This window comes from Gambusia affinis, linkage group LG21 (genome assembly GCF_019740435.1).
Source record: "Gambusia affinis linkage group LG21, SWU_Gaff_1.0, whole genome shotgun sequence".
Lineage (NCBI taxonomy): Eukaryota > Metazoa > Chordata > Actinopteri > Cyprinodontiformes > Poeciliidae > Gambusia > Gambusia affinis.
The window spans coordinates 11,961,637-11,985,525 of NC_057888.1; the positions used below are offsets into that span (position 1 = coordinate 11,961,637).

At 35.5% G+C, this 23,889-nt stretch overlaps 1 protein-coding gene across 2 annotated transcripts in view; it reads right to left on the reverse strand.

Moving 5' to 3' along the window:
- The window catches only part of eya1 (EYA transcriptional coactivator and phosphatase 1), a 78,540-nt gene that overhangs the window by 47,713 nt on the left and 6,938 nt on the right, over positions 1 to 23,889 (reverse strand). The window contains exon 2 of one of the 2 annotated variants that reach the window (XM_044104684.1): positions 22,177 to 22,237. The exons of the other annotated variant lie outside the window; for it this stretch is intronic. The gene's annotated coding sequence lies outside the window, so the exon portion shown is untranslated. The remainder of the gene's footprint in view (positions 1 to 22,176; positions 22,238 to 23,889) is intronic. 2 annotated transcript variants of the gene reach the window in all.

A 23,889-nucleotide genomic window follows, 5' to 3' on the forward strand; every position in this document is an offset into this window, starting at 1 on the left:
TAAAAACCATTAGAATGTTCATTATACTATTCATACAGATTGAAGTCCTTTTAATGACATTGTGCTGGAGTGATCTAATTTTTCTTGGATGGTTTGAAGCTTGGAGAAACAGTACTACTCCTCTCCAGCTGTTGCTGTGCACTGCCTGTTAGCTTGCTGAAAAAACCTACACTATGTTGCTTAAGGAGAGAGGTGGAGTAAATACACTTACACAAACCAACAACAACAAGTTTATATTAACTATCTTGTTTTAGCAGCTGCAGTTAGGCGTGGTTCAAATGCCATCACATTTGAACCATGTCTATGTCAAAGTATAGCAATGTTTTAAAAACCTTGAAAAACAATTTCGTTTCAAAACCAGTGACATTTTCCAACCTACCGGTCCTACAACTTTAAGTTTTGTTTTTTGTTTTTTTTCAAGTTGTGTGGAGAAAACTGCCCCTCCCAAACCTGTTGCTGTGTTCTATTGGTCAGCTGGTTGAAAGAAGGCATACAGGAAAGACAAATTTGGTGGTTTGGAAATATTTTCAGCTTCCATGGCATGGAGACCAAAGGAGAACCAGCCATCAGCATTATTAGTTCAAATCTATTCAGCAGTATAACATTAATTCATAACAAATGTCATCTTCTGGCACTTTACATGATCCAACAGATCCAAGGAGTATACAGAAAAATATTATCTAATACAAACTTTCACATAGGCAGATTTACATTTGACCCCATTCAGTCAATTTTGTTTATATTTGCAATACAATACAGTGAAATTCCTTTTTTGATATTTCATTTTGTGCAAAGGAATTACTTTTTAAAACTCATCCAGGAACAGTCTGTGTCAGTCAACTTCAATTTGGCTAGATGAGCATTTAACCAGCTAATATCAGAGTGTTATACAATAGAGTGTCACTCTTCAAAGAAAATAAAAGATAAAGAGGACATTGTAAACAATGAGTCAATTTACTTTAACAAATTGTACAAAATTTTGCATTTGTTTATTCTGCAGATGCCGGTTAACTTGATGCTTAAATTCAAGCGCCAAAAGAAAACAAAAATAAATATGTTTTACACATAACAAAATACCTATGATAACTAACATGTTACTTTAAGGGCAGGATGAGTATTTGAGCCTGTGTTTAATATAAAAAGTATTTGATTATAATGTAATTTTTTTCCTAAAGTTTGTATAGATATAATGTAAAACTGTGGCATAACCATTTAATTATTGCATGTGATCATTACCTCTACTTTAGGTTGTGCAAATCTTTTTAGCCTTTTATTGACAGTAGTTTCGCAATTCCAGCTAATGATATATTCCTTAATTCTTTAAGCTGGCAAGGAACACTAGTTGTAAATTAGCTATGACCAGAAAACACTATACATTATATATAAAATGTAAAGAAATATTCACTACTTTTATCTCTTTTGAATAACATAAATAAATAAAAATAAACTGATTATCATACTGTGAGAACCTCTAGTGACCTCATCTTAAGGAATTTAAAAATGTGTTAATGAAAGACAACCTTTTAATTGTGATTTATAATGATTATTAAAGTCATAAATTAGTCAGTTCTTGTATGAGTAACTCAGGTGTAACTTATCCAGCCAAACAAAACTGTGCCAACATGAGCATAACTGAAATCAATAAAGAAATGAACAAAATAGATCAATCATCTTTCCTGACTGAAACACACAGCAGTGACAGTATGGGCACTGTCTGAAACAGAACACTCTGGTTCATTTTCCAACCCAAATGCCCAAAGGTAAAGCTATACGATCACATGATAGCATCAGAGCATGAAATATATTGCATATAGAGCAGGTTGCTGATAACTCAATTGACTAATAAAAGATGCTGGGGGACTCTCAGGTGACTATTTCAATAGCAGTTAGGCACACATTCCAGTTATGTAGCTGCAGTCAGACATTGGCTCTCTCTGTCAATAAGCAGCTGTATAAAATTAGATGGAGACGAAATTTTGCAAGTGAGTTATTTTCAAATTCCATGGTATAATCATGCAGCATTGTTTATGCCTTAAATAAACTTAGATTTTCCTCCTGAATGCAGTGCTCTGTGGCATGTTTTGAATAAAAGCTCCAATCACCGCAACAGTTTGACTGAAGAAGAAATAAATTAAAGGCTGTCAAACCCAAACAATCTCACCAAAAGGGCAAATTAAGCTTTAAATTTTAAATTGCGATTGCGTTTACTAACTAGAATTAAACATTTGCACATGTTAAAAAAAAAAAGTAGACAGATTTAAAACTAAGATGTGTTATGCAGAAACAATAAAATTATAATTTGTGCAACAATAAAACCTAAATTCCCTAGTGTCTGCCAAATGGAGGCTTAACAGAAGATGCACAGATACGGTCCGGTTGACATAAGCGCTAAAACGGCACTTGCCAAAAACTATATCAACTAAGAAATTTGAGAAGCAAGCTAAGATTAAATGTGAAGCCGTTCTTTATTAAGGATTATCTTGATGGGACTCAATGGTCTTCATGTGGGGTTGCAAGGATGCCTGTCTGCAATTTAGAGTGAGGAGAGATCTGAACTGTCCTCCGCTGCCAATAGGTTATACCCTCAGCTACTCACACACATGAAAATAGACCTAACTCCAATTTCCAGATTCTGTTTTTAAGATAAGGGCTAATGCAAATTTAAATAGACTCTTACTACTTTTTAAGTGACTTTTTCTTTTCTTTTTTTTTTACAATCTGATAAAGTGAGTTTACTTATCTTGATTTAGAATATATAAACAGTTTGAAGGAGGTAGGAACACTGTGACAAGGGATCAAATGGTTCAGATGAAACAAAACGCTCACACTCTGGTGACACAGTTGCAATATTTTCATATGCATGTGCAGCAACATTGTTTGGGTAGAGCTACTACAATGTTTATTCAGCATCACACATTGGGGGGATCAAGTTCCTTCTTTGACATACGTCTCAGCGGAGCATTACACATTTTAAACCTTCAACCCAAGAAGGGAAATCTGAACTTGGGATAACTTTGAATAAAATAACAGTTTTATATATTTTTACAGTCATTAGCAACTGAAGTGTTCAACTGTTGATTTAAAAGGAAATACAAAGAAAAAAAGAAAGCTTAATTATATATGTCTCTTTTAAAAAGCTTTAAATATTGCCTCTGAGTCATGTGGGACAAAGTTTGCATGATGTCAATTTGTTGAAGAGCTCTGTTTCTGTGGGGTACTGGAACATCCAGTACCTTAGAGAACCAAAACAATAGTGGTTAAGTGAAAAGCAATACCCGTTAAAATAAATTTTGAAGTAAAGCTTTTTTTCTCTTCCTACTGCCATCTAACAAATATCTGTTCTATGTTATTTAAAATCTTGGTTAGAACATAAAGGCACAGGACACTTTCCAATATCAAGGTATAGAAATGTTTGTAAAAGTTACAGTTTTTTCATCATGCAGTTTATTTCGGTTCAGTGTACTATTAGTGACCTAAGATCTCCCCCACTTTAAGGAGAATACAGCACTGGCCTTCCTCCAAATGTTACTGATTATTACTGGTCAGTTGGCTGAAAGAAGTGTACTGCACCTTTGTTTTGCTGACAAAATTAAAAATCCAGCCGTTAGGAAATACAGTAACGGTGTGGAAACTAATTGGGTGTCATCTTTCAACCTTATCAAGGTAATGTGAAACTAAAGTTATCAAGTAATGGGCATCATTTATGTAAAGTAGCAGATTTTCTCATTGACATGCTCAGTTGGAGGGATAACTATAATTAGCAGAGCAAGCTGCAAAAACTTTGGTGTATATACTGTGACACCACAAAACCGTGATATTTTACTCCGTTTTCATATCATCAGGATCTCATGCCTAAGCTCATGTGACAAATAAAATAAAGCAAAGTAAATAAACTAAAACCAGAACTACTTTGAGGATCAAAACCAAGTTACTGTGATATATAAAAAAGCCTTTCAGCACAGTATATACAGCGAAAAATTCACTCATCTAGGAAGCTCTCATTAAACTCCAAAGGAAGTCTTTCAGGATGACAGACTATGACCACAAAAAAGATTTTGACAGTGCAGACAGATAATTTTGAAGTCCCTTTAGGTAAATTAGTAGCAAGTAGAGTGCTTTCAAGTGGTGAATGAAAGTTCTGAACGTTTCATAAACAAACATTAGGTTGGCCTGCTTTCTCTAAGGAGTAGAGATGAAAGTAAACACAGCATACCTCAACATGGAAATACATGGGAGTTTTCTTCCACAGACAGCCAGGAACAAAGAAAATGGTTAACCTCATGGAACGTCAAAAGCTAAAAATAACAGAGTGGCCTTTCTGTGTAGTTATTACAGGTCCAAACAAAACAAGCACAATCTTTTTCTGAATCAGGTGAAATATTTTTTTCTTCTACTATATTAACATGGTACCAATTTAAACTTTTGCTCATGTAATTATCAAAACGAATTAATATATTCTGCATTTGTTGCGGTGCATACAAACCAATCTGTGGTTAAAATTCTCTATGGATACATTGGTCTATGCCATGTGAACACTTTACGACCAGTGAAGCACACCTGGGGAAAGTCTAAGAGGACCTCGAAAATCCTCAGACAAAATTTTATTGCTCTCCAGTGGCCCTAAAAGAGCAAAACAAGCACACTTTGGAGACCTATTACTCAGAAAGAGACCTTTCTGAGGCAAAGTACCACTGAAGGCATTACACAGCGAACACATATCCAAATGAAAGTCGTTAATCACACATGTAAGATAATTAAATTGTGTAACCACTGGCATCTTTTTAAGAGTAACTTAATATAATTTTTGTAGGATTTTATAATATTTTATCAAAATACATCATAGTTTTGGCATGAAATTATATTTAAACACAGCTTATATATATATATATATATATATATATATATATATATATATATATATATATATATATATATATATATATATATATATATATATATATAGATATATATATAAATTTTAGAGGTGAATAAATCAACAATTCGAAAATGGGGTCCTAATCAATGCTCAGACGAACAAAGAAGACAAAAATGGTAATTAAATTACAAGGGGATGTAAGATCTTAAAACTATTCTAGGTTTAATCTTTGTAAAAACAGCAAAAATTCAAACTGAATAGAAAATAGAAAAAAATATTGTGGATGGTCTTTTCAATTAATTTCAAAACAGAGAAAGAAACTGAAAATTAATATTTTTAACAACTTAAACTTAAAAAAATTCAAAAAAAACAAAAAACCAGCATGTTTCGTAAAGCCTCACTAGAGTTATAATTTGAGTATACATGCAAGAAGCAAGTAATCTTCACTTACAAACTGATCAAACATTGCTAGATGTTTTAAAGGTATTATCCAAAATGGCAGTAAGTGAGTACTGTGGTGATAATCTGACATTCTGATTTGAAGACAGAACCTCAGCTGGAACACTACTAAATCAAAATCAGCTGCACCCTAAAATACCAATATGTTTGGTAATAAATTTTCAACACCGCCCCTAATGGCAGCATTTGTCAGGGTCGCCCCAACTGTCTGAGATTGGCTTCTAACTGGGGCGATCCAGGCGCCCAATAATGTGGCACTCCCTATCTCCTCCACAGCTGCCCAGGTCAGTGGAGCACAGGGAGCCAGGCTGCTGATCAGACAGCTTGCAGTGGGATCTAGGCCACAGTCATCAGTAGAACTTATGTTCAGCACACCACCAACTCCCAGTAGGTTAGAGTGCAAAATGCAGAGGTTATACACATAACTGTGGCCTTGCAATCCCCCTCCCTCAGGCTGACTCCGTGTCTCCCCTCTCTGACTCACTTATCCAAACCCCCACTAGTCCAGCCACTGTGACATTTGTGAAGCCAGGAGTCCACATAACAAAAACACATTAGGCAAATGTCTGGGGTCAAACGTCTGTTTGAATTGGCCAGATGAAAGACACTTAGACTGGGCCTGCGCCATTCTCCCCAATGTCTAAACCCAGTTACTAAAGACTTAGTGCTGTGCAAGCTGGGGTTTGTCTTACTGACAATATAGATGTGCTTCCACTATATCAAAGCCAGGAACATTACTATACAGCCATCTAACTCAACGGGCTTTAACAGACACAACACAACTGGAAGATCATTTATATTTAACCTACATCCACATTTGTCTGAAAGAAGCAAGTGGAAGTGAGCACAGCTTGATAAATAGAAACTCCCACTGGACACTAGCTCTAAGAAGGACTCCAGACTTAACAGCTGAGCTTAGCTATAGACATTACTTTGTGTATGTGCAGTGCAAAAAAATATGCATGAATTATTTGGTCATGAGTAATTTATTTCCAACTGCAGCAGCAAACATACTGAGCATCACAACTTTAAAGCATGCAGAAAAGTTACCATTTGAGCTGCAGAAACTTTCTAGTCATGGATAAAGCTGGAGGGACTTTATAACTCGCAAATGATAACGTTTACAACATTTTTGTAACTTTTTTATTTCAAACATAGGATTCCAGCTCATAAGTATTTATAAAAAGCATAAAAGAAGAAAGAAAAATAACAGTACATTTGGGATGCAAAACTCAAACGTCAGAAGCTGCAGAATGACAAAATATATTTGGTGAGAAAGTCAGGCAAAATTTAGTACATTGGAGTCTTAAATCAATTTCCTACCCCAAAATTTAAAAGGTCTCATTGTAATTTATCACAGTGGTAAATGATCACTTAAGATAAAAACTGAAACAAAAAATATAATAGTTCTAGTATAATGTAGGCAGACATTAACATTTATACTACTGTTCTCACTAGAACTGCTTCCCTGATGAACAAAGGCAGTTTAGCCTCTTGGGGTGAGCAATGATTCATAAAAATATCCCTTTTCTACACATAATCAATCCCATATTTTACTCAAAAGGGCGTAATTGTGCTATAGTAATGCAGCACAATTCAGAGGACATCATTAGTCATGCCATTCAAACTGAGCATTTGTGATTAGTTTCTACTCAGCTACATGTTGTTTGATCCTAAAAAAGTTACTTTAAGTAGATAAAAGAAGGGAAGTTGCAGCATCTATATTCACTTTGCTCAGACATGGAGAACTAAAACAATGGCAGGTACATTTAATTATCAAGGATAAACACACAGGAGGAACATTTAGAGAGAGCACACTGTGTGCACAATCATTAGGCAAGTCTTATTTTAGAGGATTATTTTTATTAATCACCAACTAGAGTGTTCTCAGTTAATCCTAAATACTAATAAACCTAAAATGCTAGAAAGTAAAAATGTAGTTTGGGATTCTTTGGAGAATATTCATGTGTGCACAATTATTGGGCAACTATTACTGTGCAGAATTATTATGTAACTAAATGAAAAACACATATTTTCCCCTCTCACGTTTTTATTTATATCTGTTCAAGTGAGAATTATTAATAAGTCAAAGCTTTCCAATAGACATTTCTGAAGTAAAGACCCCTCTTTTTCAACAACAGTGATAAATCTTCTATTCAGGACATCTGACAGTTTCTTGATCTACTGAGTAGAAAACATTTTATACAGCAGCGATCCCAGCCTCCCAGACACTGCTCAGAGGGGTGAACTGTTTTTCTTCACTTTTAATCTCCTGTTGAAGAACTGCCCACAAGTTCTCATTTTGGTTCAGGCCAGGTGAGGAAAGGGGACCATGTCATAACTTTTCATTTTTACCGTCATTACTGGCTAACCAGTAAGAGGAGTAGTTGAATACATGTGATGAAGTTTTGTCCTGCATGAAAAATAACCTTATGGAAGCTGTAGACTTCTTGCAGACACATTTCTTGCGGGCCTTTTGACTATTTGAAACAAAGTGTTTGATCACACCTCAACATCTTAGTGAGTTCAAGAGTGCTGCTTCTTTCTGAGAGACTTTTTGTAATTACTGAGTTTTTAAGAGTCAGTAAATAAGTAAGAGGAAATACTAAATAATCACGTCTTGATCTAGGGTATATGTCTTTTAGATCACATCACACAGATATGCATCACATGCACTGGTTAAATCTATTAAGCATTCAAGTTGTCCAGTTTAGACTTAGAAAATATGCCTAAAAATGATCTTGTGATCAAAATACCCACTTGGCTAATAATTGTCCTCACAGTGTAGTGTTAATGCAAGTGTCAAATGAATATGCAGCAACTTAGTCACGACACAAAAGAGGCGACTGTGATCTCTTTATTTTTCAGAGATCGTTATGGCGGAAAAGCCTGAGCTTAACGACTAAAAATCAAAATGTTCTTAAAAATGCAGGAGTATTTAACAATCTAAGTCATGGATTTAAGGGAAGTAACAAACCAAAATTAAGGGATAAGAAAATAACATTGTTTATGTTTGGAAAGATATATTATCTTAAGCTAGGAGTCAACAACTAGATTTCCACAAATTAATAAAGTTTATTAGGTTTTCCTTTTACTATAGGTCTTATTTTTTGTGCCCCGTCAGTAGACAACATCTGCTGAGGTCATCTTTTTAGTAGGAATACAATGCATTTTCTGTCTACAGTGAAAAAAAATTGATTGGCAGGCTTCCAGATGCTATAGTAACAGATGTTATCCTGGATATATGGAAATGTGAATCTGATTTAGAGGACTATTTCTTTGCCAACAGAGAGAACATTTGTGATTTATTTATGTTCAGTACTTTTTTTCCATTTTCTGCCTCTAAAATAAAATAAAGGAATATTTCAATGGAGGCCCAATCCACATGCTAAGTCCTGGTGGCTTTCATTTATTATTATTACTTTTCACTGTTATCATAATTAGGAAGGAAGACAGCCTTCCGTTCACTGTTTTTCCTGAACACTACCTTTGTTCTACCACCATCAACTACACAGGAAGTTCTGTCAAAGTTAATTTGAATATGAAAAGTTAACCAAGACTTTATCATTCCAGGTAAAGGTGAGCAAAACCAAAAGCAAAAAAACTACATGTTCCTGAAAATGGAACAATAATTAATTTTGCCTTTGCACAGAGAGCACAGACTTCCTGATGCAGCACTTTTTTTTTTTACAAACACATCATTGTGAGGTATGCCAATAAACCTTAATGATATGCAATATTTGTTTCCTCTTGAGGTGTTTAGCAATTTCCCTGCTAAAAGGTGACTTCCCCTTGGAGGAAATAGAATTTGCAATGAACTCTCCACAAAACACTTAGTCTTTGTTCTTGTAAGGAAATATCAACACACACATGCACAGTGGTGCAGTTGGTACCACTGTGGCTTTGCAAGAAGGTTTTGAGTTCGAAACCTTAGCCCGAGGTCTTTCTGCATGGAGTTTCCATGTTCTCCCTGTGCATGCTTGGGTTCTCTCTGAGTGTTCTGGCTTCCTCCCATAGTCCAAAGATATGACTGTCAGGTTGACTGATTTCTCTAACCTCTCTTTAGGTGTGGGTGTGTGCATGCATGTTTGTTTGTGCTGTCTTCTCTGTGTTGCCCTGCCAGGATGTACCCTGCCTCTCGCCCATTGACCTCTGGAGGTAGGCACCAGCACCTCTCATGACCCCACAAGGGATACGTGTGTTGGATAACGGATAGATGGAATGGACGAAATATCTGTCTCATCAAGAACATGAAGTGATTTGAAAAAAAAAAAAAAGCATCAATTATCTTTGTAGTGTACAGTATATGTTCTTGGTTTAATTAGCTTGCAACACTATAGTGGGAAATACATTTAAAAAAATCTTTACTGAAAATTATCCTTCAGAAGCATATGCTTACAAAAGTTGTTTTTCTTGTTAGTATTTGGCTTAAACTGCTCAGTACAAGCTGAAATATAGTGAGGATTTTCAGAAGCAGTAGACGCAAGTGATTTTTTGGGGGGGTTGCAGCAGAGCGGATACCATCCTGGCATTAGCTTTATGCCCCATTTACAGAGCCAATTTTCAGTGAACCCATTTGTTGGAGCTGCTCGTTTATTCATCTACAGTGATTAGAGTCTCTCACAGTGGTACACCCCCTATGGAGGTGCGAAATAATCCACAGGTGTAAAAAACAATGGCAGATTTTTACACCTGTGCACTTAACTGGTTAAGTGCATGCTACTTAACCAGTTCAGTATAACACAACTTCTGATACAAAAAATTTGTTAAATAAGCACTTATTTCATCAGATGCATAGATGGGTTACTGTTTTCCAAATGAGGTGGTAGTTAGTGAGGTGAAAGCTAAGGGTCAAAAGCAAATGTGAGTTTCAACAACATGCTAAAATCACAACACCATATATTGCCCTGCCATAAAGCTACAGAGGAAACAAAGTGTCTAAACATGGAACTTGTTCACAATCAAAATACTAAATATAGAAAAAAATACTATCAGTTGCTCCTTTTTTTCAGTTCATTATCTCATCCTTACAATAGTTCCAAATACAATCTTCAGAATTCTCCTTCAAAGTATGAAAAGTACTTTGCACATTTAAAATATACCCGAAAAGCCTCACAATTTAATTCAGCCAACAACCCTTTGTGCAATTTGGAGCTGTGTGCGCGCTTCTCCACAGCTAGGAGCTTAGCACATACAAGCCACTGAGTTAAAGGGGTCTGATCATTAAAATGTACTAATATTTTCTAGCCATTTGGTGAAATCTTTTTGATTGCAACCACAGCAGTGTCTGTACATGAGCTGCACAATAGAGTTCAATATAGACTTGTTAAATTACATGGAAAGCTGCCAGTCCGGTGTGGGTGTGATTAGATTGTTGCCTTGGCTAGAGGCCGGTGCTGCCACTTGTCCTTCAACTTCTCTGATGACTAATCCTCGGAGATGTGTTCAGGCTACATGTCATTGATAAGCTACCACTGCTGCTGTAACACTCGTCCAAACAGGAGTACCAAGGATATGGTGAATGCAAATGTAAGCAATTGATTAGTGTAATCTTTGTAAATGAAAACTTTTAAGACCTTTTCTTAAGGACAATTATGAATTAAATTCAAGATAAACATTTTGCTTAATTTGCCCAATAGTTATATTAAACATTATACATGTCAGCTTAAAAAATGGTCCTTTTCCATTCTGGCATGTGACTTGAGTACTTTTACAACTAGATTATTTAACTTATACAGTTTCCTAAAGTGAATTTTAAGAATCATAACAAATCCTAGGAAAGAGTTTGCTGTGAAGAGGAATCCAGGATTGGATAATGTAGAAGAATGTTTAGAACTTGTCAAAATGAGCAATTATGAACTAGTAAGAAAGCTCCAGGAGCAGAATTATTTTTTGCACACTTTTAAGAAAGACTGAACATCCAGGAGTAAATTATGTCTGATTTGTTTGTTTTCTTAGAGTTTGATAATACTTAGGTTCCTCGGCCAACTCGCAGTACTGTTGAATACATCAAACACATTTTTTTTTTTAAGTTGTAGAAATACACACATATTGGATGTATTTGCAAATTTAATACATGACTAAATATTTGCTCTTTTATGGTAAATCTTACATATTTAATTCTAATTAAGATCCTACATTGAGATTATTAAATTGAAGAATTTCCAATTTAATAAAAGTCTTGAATTTATTAATTGAAGACTAATTGAGGAAAGGGATTTTGTTCTGGAAACATTGCAGAAGAACAGTCCCTGGCCTTGTAGAGATCTTCCCTGTTCTGTCTGATTTATGTCGTGGTGTGAGTCTTTGTCTGGTGTAAAAGGGGAATAAGGAATTTTGATAAAATATATTCCAATTTTAATCCTGTTATGCCACTAATATTCAGCTAGTTCTTGATACGTTTTACGTTTTAATAAAGCAGTACTATCAAAACGAACTTAATATTTAGTATGTTCAACAATAACAAATCTTAATTTAACATTTCCTACTATCATGTAGCTCTGTTCATTGGTACAAGTCAAGATTAGAAGGACTGATATTTACTTTATGTGCTGAATAGAAAGTAAAAGAAAAATACAAAGAAAAAGCTATAAGATATTTTGGAACTGAAGTTAAATTTTCAACTCCTTTGCCTTTAGGAATATTTTTTTTTTCTTAAAATCTGGACCGTAAATCTCTTCAGAAAGTAAATACATACTTTATGATGTGATGAAAAGAGATAAATTCTCCTTTTAAAACTACATTGTTGGAAGAGAAATGTGATATGTTTTAGCAAACTCTGGTGATATATCCCCGATTCAGCAGGTCTTTGTTAAAATCAAAAATGAAGCCACAACAAGTCTGCTTATGCTGGGAATCGCCCATTACTCCAAAATAAACACTGCATTTGTTACAGGGATCCATTTCTACAATGAGAAGCATAAAGCACAAAATGGGAAATTTTGTAATGGACTGTGAAGTTTTTATCCTTTTGATTTGGTTACTTTATGACCGAAACAGCAGGTGTTTTAGTTCTAAGAACATCTAGTTGGCTCAACCACAACAGCAGAAACATTGTCTTCTTTTAATATGTGACTTAGCACAGCTTTCTGAGCTCATGTCTACCAGACAGGTCCAAAAGTAGCTCAGCAGCACTGTACAAACAAACTGCAGCAGTAGTTCACTTTACTTACTGGAGAACAAAACTTTTATAGCCAAAAAATAAATAAATACATAAAAAAAACCTTCTATTGCCACAGGAGCAAGGTGGAAGAATAGAACATTTTGTAGGCAGAACAGGTAAAACTAGTCAGACCATTTAGAAGACATTTTTCTCTCAATGGGGGCTGTCAGAGAGTTGGCAAGGGGTAATTGAGAGGTTTGTTAATTTATTAGGTATACAGCTCTGGCACCTTAAAACTGCTCATAATTGAATGAAAGAAAGGGCAAAGAGCCTGCTAGTTCTATTTGTTTATTTTCCGGAAATCTGTCAGCGACAATAATTCATAGACAATTTGAATTGTTTTATTTCTATTTCATTTTAATTTATATTCTATTTTGTTTCGTATATTATGCTATGTTATTTGAAAAAGGCTTCTGTTTTTCTCTATGTGATTGATTGATTGATTATTTGACTGATTTCAAATGCATGCAATTAGGTATAGGTTTAGGACGTGCAATAATACATAAATACATATGGCAATGTAAAAAGGAAAATTCCCCCCCAAATTTTTATTTTATTTTATTTCTGTGCATACAGTGTACTTTTTATATAATATGCATAAAACCTACATTTGCTGAGTTTCTGTTTGTAACCACATTCTCCCAAATTGCACAACTAAAATGAATGATTTAACATTATCAATTTGTTAATTTCTTTTACTCCCAGTATCAAAGCTTTGCTGATAAACAAAGACTACTTTTGGTAAAGTATATTTTATGTATAAAAACGCATATACAGTTACCTGTTGCTTACAATAGATTGCTCATTCCAAGTTTCTATGCAGTAATCTTTTTATGAGAGCCTCTTTTACCTTTCATATTTTTCCTCACTGTATATCTGACAACATTACAAGCACTTCTGGATTAAACTTCAGGGAGACGGCCCTGGTCCATTCACAGCATGATGACTAAACAATTTACAAAATTACAAGCTGGCTGAAACCCTGCCCTATAGAAGCCCCAGACTGTGCCTGAATTATTAATTAGGTATTGATGAAGGCCTGATAAATGCACCCTGCTCTCCATCCCAATGACATCCTTGTCTCCTAGATTAAGTCACTTCTGCTGTTTTGTTTCCTCCAAGCTCTTATCTGTTCATGACACTTTTCAATGTAAAATGTGCTACCGAAATCATAAATTTCACAGTGTTATCTTACAGATCTCAAATGTGCAATTCTGGCTGCCGAGCGAAAGCAAAAAAAAGCATATTAACAAGCCAGCTAATTTTAGTTTTACACAGTGTAACAATCTTTCCCAGTGCTGCTGGCCAGACACCAACGTGGTTTAATGTGATCACACTTGGGGAATGAACCTACTAATCTGATGGAAATATGCAAAAATCAACAAAGAAAGGAAACATGTTGTGATTACTTTTCTGCTTCAGGCATTGACTGAAAATCCAGTTAGCTTTAAGCAACTCAAAATAAGTGTACTACAAAAAAAAAAAAATCTATGCTGTTTTTTTTTACAGCTATGTGCATAGCTGTATTATTGGGTCCATATTTATTACCATGACGGACATTTAAATATAATTACGAAGCAGTTCAACAGCCTGTCTAACCGACCTTTGCGTCTGGACGTCTTCACCACTGACATATTTAGCAGCTGCACAGCACTTAATAAATTACACCTTTAACAAAAGGAAAAGGCATTGAATTGAAAAATGTTTAGTCCTTTAATGCATTATTAATGTTGTCTCTCCCTCAAATCGGCCACTGATGAATAATTAAAATTAATCTCATTATGGCTGTTTTCATTATAAGGTAATTTAATTAAATGAAAGCTCAAGGACCTCTGTGGGGCCTACAGGCCACTAGGGGCCCCATGCCCTGCTCCTCTAATGGATCGAAAACAGTTGAGTGCACTGTTAATGCACAACAGCCCATACATTTTTTAATGGATTTCAGTATGGGCAGATCAATGATAACCTGTCATCTTTTTAGCCTGTTGAAGTCTTCTGGGGACCACTGCGAGATAAATCCCTCAACAGAAGCAGCAAGGATATCTTTGCACACAGAAACAAACATTTGGAACAATGAGCAAATACATTTTTGCATTATTTTTAGAAAAAAAATTCCTGATTTTTTTGTGCTAATAGGCACTCCTAAAGAGAGAACACAAGGATTAGCATTAAAAAATGAGAATGCAACAAGAGGTTACAAAATAAAGAGTAAGGGCTAAGCCTTTAAGTCTTTTGCCCATATTACAACCATTAACATCCAGAATGCTTCAGCACGAATGGTGAATGGTACAAGGTGTACACCTGATACCAAACAATAAATGATATCTGAGTCAAATGGGAGCCATTAAAGACCTTCTTAGTGAAGGAGAGGAGGGGCTGAAGAGGAAGAGAGTATCTAGGTTTGTCTTTGCTCAAGGAGCACTTAAGCACTCTAATTATTACATTGCAGTAAAGAGGCACTCATATAACTCACACTAAGAGGACTTTAGCCACTTTTTCTCTACACATGCCGAGGTGTCTTGGCTGTCTACAAAAGCAGCTTAGCAAATAATGAGTACACAATAACAATACTTGAATGTCCAACTACAAATCTGTGTAGTACCTGCTTTAAAAGTTCAGGTAATAAAAAAATATTAATACTGGCTCTTAAAATCTGATATTTGTACAATCTGTTAAAGCATGTTTGATTGTACAAAGGCGTTCAGAGTACAGCCAGCATGTGTAGGAATAATGCCAAATTTTACATGCTTTCAGATAGATGAGGAATTATTGCAAGTTAATGATTCGATGCAATCATCTTAAAAAACTATGTGGTATAAGTGCTGAAACTCAGATGCACCATGAATAGCACACAAATGCAGTACTGTTCTGAAATGTGCATAAGATCGGATATCATTACTGAATCTCGTACTATGCCATGCAGACCTTTTGTCTATATACTAATGAGGATTCACTCAGCTCTTCCCTCTGAGGCAAACTTCAATATCTGTGGAGCACAGAACGTTCAGCCCAAGATGGTCAGGTAATGACTAAGTATGTAAAAATTAACAAGAACATGTCTATTTTCACAGCAAAAAGTAACTTATTTTGTCCATAGGCAGTAGTACACTGTTGAATTCACAGTTTTCGTCCAATAGACATGTATAGTATCTTATCAGAGCATACTATAAACACAGGTACTAAGATAAGTTTTTTCAGGGCGTGCTCCGGTGGCGTAGAGGTTAGCGCGCCCCACGTTTGGAGGCCTTCAGTCCTCGACGCGGCCGTCGCGGGTTCGATTCCCGGACCTGACGACATTTGCCGCATGTCTTCCCCCCTTTCCTGTCAGCCTACTATGATAAAAGGGACACTAGAGCCCACAAAAAGGACCCCCTGGTGGGGGAAAAAAAATAAATAAAAATAAGTTTTTTCACCTCTATATCCATGTAAAAGGTATTTTACATAACCTAGTGTACATGAAAAAGTATTAAATAATCTTACTGCATATGTAAGAAAACAGCTGTTCTCAGTTGTTTAAAAAACAGTGGCTTCAGCTGTAAATGTCAAATTATACAGTGAATTGTCTTAATAGTTAAAGGGTAAGAAACAGATCAAACTTGTTTTTGTAAAATTAAAAATAATTTTGTTTCTGCTGTATGAAATGCACTTCTAAAACATGGAAAGTTTTGTTACATATCAGTAATGAAACACTCACAGTGTTACAGCAAAAAGAAAACAAAATACACATTGAGCCCAAAGTTGATTACTTTTCTTACCATTTTCAAAATCAGTTTGCTACTTAGACCTTCCTCTGTTTGCCAGACTTATAGAAAATAAATGGTGAATATAATTATTTTTGCTTAAATCACAGTGGAAAGTGTACATATGTGCACATCAGGTCTGCATTTCAGAGAGGAAATCTTTAACATAAACATTTGCATTTTGTGAAAACAACTGGGTAATTAGTTTAACGCATAATAAGCTGGAGTAGGCACACAATGAAAGAAAGCATTCTGGCTTTAAAATGAATAAAAATTGATTGTGTCCCAATAAAAAACGAATTGGCAGAGTGTTAACTGGATTCCGCATAAACGTCTGTAGCAGTCCCTGGCCGCTTTATTGTGTGCTAATGCAATAGAGAACACTTAGCAATAAATGCTCCTCTCTGATGAGCTCACAGAGGCTTTCCAAGATGGCCTGATGAAATTGTAAAAATTAGATTTCAGCTAGCTGCTAATGACTCCTAAAACAAAGGAAAATCTCCAAATAGAATTAGCCTGCCCTCTTCTTCTCTAAATACATCATATGTAAATTACTGTCATTTGGAGAAATATGCTTGCCTGGAAGGTAAAGCCTTCATTAGGAAATCTCAGTAGGTTTGGGACTCAAACCAGAACTCCTCTAGGACATTTAAAAAGTTTGAGCACTAAGTGAAGGTAGGTATTGTTCACTCATAGCAGCAAACCATAGGCATGACTTACAAATTAATTTCATATTATCTTAGTCAAGCGGGACCAATTTTGCTCCAAGGCTGAAAGGATAAATAGCTTCAATAAGAAACAAATAATTTATGTAAAATTGCATTTCTGTCATCCATTTTTGTATTTAATTTAAAATCCACAAACAGCACATTCGGTTAGATACAATATGTTCTGTAAATCACTTCAGTCATGCATAGAAAGCAATATAGTATCACATTGAAAGTTATTTAATACTTTAATTAAATGACTGAAAGGCTGATACATTATGATAGCCACTTAGAGCATAATATACTGTTATTATATTAAGATTTTAACAAGATGCACTAACACTGCATCAAAATCTGCTGTGAATGCTAAAAGTCACCTTAGATTATAGTTTAACAGAATAATATCAATAATAATAAATCATAAGGCCTGCTTGCATATTTGCCCTTAAAAATGCACTTGATTGCATTTCAAGTGCATGCAGATTTTTAAATACTGTAATGTATGGATTTATTAAAAAATTGGTTGAACGAGTATTACATCCGAGTGTTTTACTTGCCAACAACAAAAGAACATCAATATTGAATATTTTACACATTCTGTCAATGTAAAGCAGGAAAAAAATAAAATAAAAAAATCTGCATCATAACTTCACAGCAAATACAAGATTCTACAATAAAGACTTTGAAACCAGTACGGTAAGATTGCACCGCTTTTAAGCTTTGGTTTAGTTTTTTCACCTTCAGACTCAAATTAAAAAAAAAGTACCATTATATTTCAACTTATCATTAATAACTGTTTTCCATAGGTTAAAAAAAAAATCAGTTTTGTTGCTTATAGGACACATTTCCAATTTCACTAGTCACCTCCTGGTAAGGATTGTTCATAATGTTGAGGTTTTTTGCCAAGTTGAGTCTGTTGTTCTTTGAGTCCAAGTCATTCAGCGGAATTTAATTTTTAAACTCATAATGTTTTTTTGATGCTTGGCTGTGAAAGGGACAAAATTTCATAAACAGAATATCTAAATTCTGATGGTTGAAGTCATTTTAATGAAATGCCAGGTGAAGTGTGTAAGTGACTGGAGTTTTCTACTGTTGTATGCAGTTAAAGCAGCACTGTCCCTATCTCACTTGTTGCTGCAGAAATTTAGCAAAGTGGATGAAAGAAGTCATCAGAAATTGTCCATTTGTTTACAAAAAATTTGGCATTGTAGCAAAAAGTTGTGGTTGTGAAAAACACAGAGTCATGGCATGAAGAGTTAAGGAGAACGACCCATCACTCTAAACGTAATACTGTTTTTAAACTACAGTTGGGAAGCTTTGAATAGCAAGTCGATTATGCAGCTAATCTCTACTTCAGCAGATAGCCCAATTAATTCTTTTAAAGAGCAGAAATGCAAAGAGAGATCGATCTAGCAGGTGTCTATTGTATATTTTTGCTTCTCCCAATCAAAATAAGAAGGTTTGACAACACTATTAATAATGATTAACATATTAAAGCAACAGTAAAATATAATTTGTGATTGTAAATATGTCATACTCGTGTTTGTGATACAACAAATTTATCATATTTTTTTTCTGTCACTGGCATAGCTTGAAAAAAACTTTTATAAACTTAAGAGTCTTTAAACTGGTTATATAACTAGCTATGTGCCATTTCAGAAAATGCAACTTACTAAGTAAAATGATCATTTACAACAACTCATAATTGGTGTGTAGGCCAAGGGCAATATAGATGTGATAACTCAGTAAGAATTAATTATGTGGGGTGTAAGATTCTTAATGAGTCTCACACCCCACAAGGAGTCTTAATGAGTCTTACCCTACCCTAGCCCTAAGACTGAAAAAAAGCTAGTTATTTAATCTAATCCTATAAAGCGTTTTCCACTCATAGTAGTTCTGTGCTCATGCTCATATTAAATAGTTGATCATTGTTTTCATTTACCTTCATAAACTTATTTTATAAAGGAAAAGTGCAGGTTACCCAGGTGTTGTCTTTTTTGAGTTTCTCTAAATATTCTGCCTGTATGTCTGAACTGCATGCTTGTGTTACTTAAATGTCAGTTGAACTGGACACAAAGTGACTGAATTTCACAAATTATTTATTTCCGTTGCTCTTAAAGTGCTTTGTTCTTATTTAGGGAAACTGTGATAAAGCCGTATACAAGTGAGGATAGAAAAGCTGTTTGGGAACAATCTACCGACCACATTCTGGTTAGTAGAGATGTTCTAAAGCTCTACTCATCTCGATCAGTGAGTTTGTTGGACACATGTTTGCAGGACTGGAAGTGGCAGAAGGGCTGCACGGCTGTGAAGCTTGAGTGTTTTTTGGGGGTCACTCTTGGGGCAAGAAGCAGACTGCAGCTGTGGGGTATTTCCACCATCCATAAGCACCTATGTATTAATGGGCTTACACAAACTGAAAAGCAAAGCTTACATCTGTCAAACCAAATACTAGGAGGTATCCTATATCCTCATTTTCCTCCAAAGGAAAGTATTGCTAATATCTATGCTATTGCCCAAGGGAACAAGACGGATAACAAGGCGAGGGGGAAATTATACTGATCAGTATCTGTAGATTTTATACCCAAAATGACACTTTTTAAATTTCTCAGCTAATTTATCTGTCTTTATGGCTTGTATTGTACATGTCAAATCTGATGTATCTAAATAGTGGTTTTCTTGAAGGAGTGAAGCACCAGATTACAGTAATTGAAAGTCTATACTGTGACAGAAATAGCTGTTCTCACACGGGGGCTAGACCCACTGGTGCCTTTTGCTGTCTGTTGGCGAGAACTAAATATATTTTCTGCATTCTGAATGGCATTCCACTCTAAAGCATATGTGCCAGTAGTTAACTGTGCCTGAGAATAAATAGCTTCCTCAGCCAAGCCTTGAGACATGTCAAAGATGTGTGCACATGTATGTGATTTATTTGTTTTGGGGAGAAATACTAATACACTTGCAGCAGGTGGGAAAAAGTGTCCCTGTCTCAGTTCTTAATTCAGTAACATAAACTCACAGTAATATTTTTCTTAAAAAGCGGCCCAACATTTTAGGACCATAAAAGCGGGCCGAATTTTATGCCATTCTGACCACCTGCGCAGTGGACAAACGTCACCGGCTGCAAGGAGTTCCGGCACGCATCCAAAATGTGAACTTCTGAACCAGGGAGGCTGCTGTTTCATTCGTGCAGAAGAAGGAGGCAGCAGTGTGTAGCAACAGGCACTCTAATTTCGTGGTGGCTGAGGGAAGCTTTACATAAGTGATGTGATGTTCTGTGGCTGTCACTCAATCTTCCTCAGATTGCCAAGCAAATAAATGAGGCTGATTCACGTTCACGTCACCTAAAAGCTACTGTAAGATTGAATATCAGCAGCAAAAATGTTAAGCGGACATTGTCCTATGGTTCATAGTTCCTTCTTTGGATGTTTCCTACATTTGTAGTTGATGTTACCCATAACTGAGGCACATTTAAAATATGGATTTTTGAAAACAACTGACAATTGACCTTAACAACACTAATGTGAGAGAAAGCTGAACATGTTGTGGTTTACGTCTGTCCTCAAGGCAAAGTTACAGTACAGGTGTAGAGTAAACATACTATGAACTTCTCTAAGACTGAGGCTTGAAAATAGCTGTGCCAGCACTTGTGGACCACACACAGCTGTTAGTGCTGTGGTTCCACTCACATCATGGAGGTTTTTTTGCCAATTAGCTGCCATGCCTATTTGTAGGGACTCTGAATGAAAATAGGTGGACCAAAATCCTGTGGCCCTGCCATTGATGGGACTAACATATTCTTAAAGCAATGACTATCTGTTTATTAAACTCTGACTCAATCTTAGGGAGTTCTCTGGGTCGCACTAGTTTTGATTTTTTTCTTTTAAGAATCACAAAATAAAGACGTAAGGGGCATTTAGAATAGTTTAAAAAATGCAGTGTCTTTTGGTCCTCTGTTTGTGTGATAAGAAATCAACTAACAAAGACGGTATTTTATCAGCTGATCCATGTTAAAGGCTGATAAACCATGTAAATAGGGTATTGTTTATCTTCCTATTTTAAACTACTGGGAGACCTTACAAATTATTGAGCAAGACAGAGACAGACATACAGAAAAGGGTTATATTTTTCAGCTTGTGCTACTCCATTATAGAAAACCCCTATAAGTTTTGTTGAGTTTCATGTTCGTCATGAGACACATTCCACAGAAGTTCAAGATGTATAACTAATTAGTGACAAACCTATATTACTACCAACAGTGCAAACAAATTAGCCAATTTTCAGCATGTATTTTAGTTTCTAGGATGTGTGAAATGATGTGTTTTTTCAGTGTTGCCTTTTTGACACCGGTGACATAATGCAGAAGAAAGCTGCTGCTGCACAGGGAACCTTCTCTGTTCTTACTTTTTATATACCTATTTAAGAACAGCAGCCTTTCACACCAAGTTCAGCAGGAAGACGCAGTAAAATGAAATGGGCAAGACCTACAGTATTTCATAATTAATAGGTACCTCCAACAAGCGAGCTGTGCACTGACGTAAAAAGATCAACAACACATAAAGGTGATCATTCACTCTCCTTAAAATTACAGACCCCCAAAAAAGTCATAGTTTTTTGGGGGGGGGGGTTTGCAGAGGGTTATTCGTTTTACAAAATGAAAAATAACAATCTGCTTGAAATGTGTCAGGCTTTTTACAATCTCTGATTGCTCTGTTTCACTTGGACATCCTACAGAGTTGCTACTCTACCTGGCTAAATGATCTAGTTTGTTGCAAAGGTGGTCCCTGGCTCTTTCCAGGTCACCACCTGCGAGCAGTACTGTAAATTACTCGGTGAGCCTAATTGCCCGTGTCCGCTTTGTTACTATAAACTACTAGTGGTGTGCTAACTCTATTGTCAGGTACTTCATCAATGCACCAGATTTATTTCTCAGACTTAACTTTGAGGACAACAGTAAGTGTTCTTTGGTATTGGAGACCTTTTTCGGCACGCAAAATTAACCACCTATTCTCAGTGACATCTGAGGGGTTAGAAATGATAGCAATAATGTTATCAACCAAAACCATATGAGCCCTTGCCTTCTTAGTACGAGCACGTACAAAAAAGCACAATAGATCCAGATGTTGCCCAGAATGACCCTACATAGGGGGGTATGGGCCCATTATGCCAATCAAACGCTGTAACACTTTAAGTCACAGCCCTAAGGCAGAATGGTGAAAATGTGTTTCTTACCTCACACATACGCGCCAGTAGCAACAGGAACTGAAATGAGCTTAGACCTCCCTTTGTACACCTAAAGCAGAAAAAAAAGCTAATTTTTAATTACCTTAAATACAAACTTTTATTTGCTTTGTTATTTTACATATTTCCAGCAACATAAAATGATTGTGTAAAAGTGGAACAGACAATTAAGATGAAATTATTTTAAAATGACACTCTCCACCACTGATTCTCAAAGTCTAGACTCAGATAAGTTATGGTTGTAAAAATATTGTGAACCACAAAGTTATCAAGTCATGACATGCTATTCATCAAATTGTTAACAAGTCATATCAAAACTCAGAGGAAGCACGATGGTCTAGCTCTTCACTAATTGTCTCTTTGTACAAGGCTCCTCAACAGAACAAGACGCGATCACTAAAGCAGGAAACTGCTATAAAAATGTTTCTACATATTTTTAAAAAACTGTCACTATATAATGACAATTTATGATGCAGATAATCTGTAAAAAAAAAAAAAAAAACTACCTCCTCAGCCTCCTCTCTGTGGTCCTACTGCCATCTGCAGAAATACATTGCTTGGTCAGAAACAATCAATCAAAGCCATGAGGAAGGTCTTAAAACTGTGAATCACCTTTGCGTACACGCAGCTCAACACTCCCTCCTTTCTACTGCGCTATAGCTGCTTCCCTCCAGTGTAGCATGCCGTGAATGTGCATGCTACTTAGCATGCCACTGATAAACAGTTCATATGTATCGGTAAGTTGTTTCTCCTCCATTAGCTAATGATTGATAGTTGTAAGACCTAACTTCCTCCGTCTTGGCTCTGTTTGGTTGTTTCTGATCAGGAGCAGTGGATTTCTACATACGGTAATAGGATTACAGGGAAGAAGCAGAGGAGCTTGATGTTTTAAAATAATATTTGTCTCATGTTATTCTGTCACAACAGTTTTTAACACATGTTGAAAACATATTTTATAAAAATTATCTACTGCAGCTTTAAATTGGGTAAGGCAGTTATTAGAAATAAGTGACAACATTGAGAGTTTAGCTGAAGTGTTGTTAGAACATTACAGCAGCTTTCTGAAATCTAGCTGTTGAAGCAAAAAAGACACAAATCATGTCCAATAAGTATAAATCTTGGAAATTATTTCCTAGCATCTAGCAGGAAAAAGCAATACAAAATATCCATAAATGCATAAAACTCTTAACCAAAGTCAATAATAGTAGATTCTTGAACATGTAAATATACATACACACACAGAGAAAGAAGATTAAAACTTAAAAAATAGCAAAAGAGGGGGAAACAATTAAATGTTTAGGAATCTCACTTCCACTTTTCACTTTTTCTGAATTCTAACCATTTTACAACAGTTGTTTTGTTCCAGTATCTTGTTGTGTTTTGAGTTCATTTTATTGCTACTATATTCATGAGCACAAAAAGAAGAATCTGTTGAGCCATTAACACTAATTCAGTTTTGTTCAACTTTAAGATAAAATTTCATGTAAAAGAATTGTGCTCATTACGCCCAACAAATTTGAGTAAAAAGGGTCACAAACAAATTGTTATAAAAATAACGTACCATTACATTTGCTTAATAGTTGTAAGAAAATACCATAAAAGTCATTGACTCATCACTAGTTGCTCCACAATCTTTAAACTTGTCAAGGAATTTTTTCTTTTCTTTTTTACAAGATCTCTTTCAATCCCTGTGCAAAACAGTCA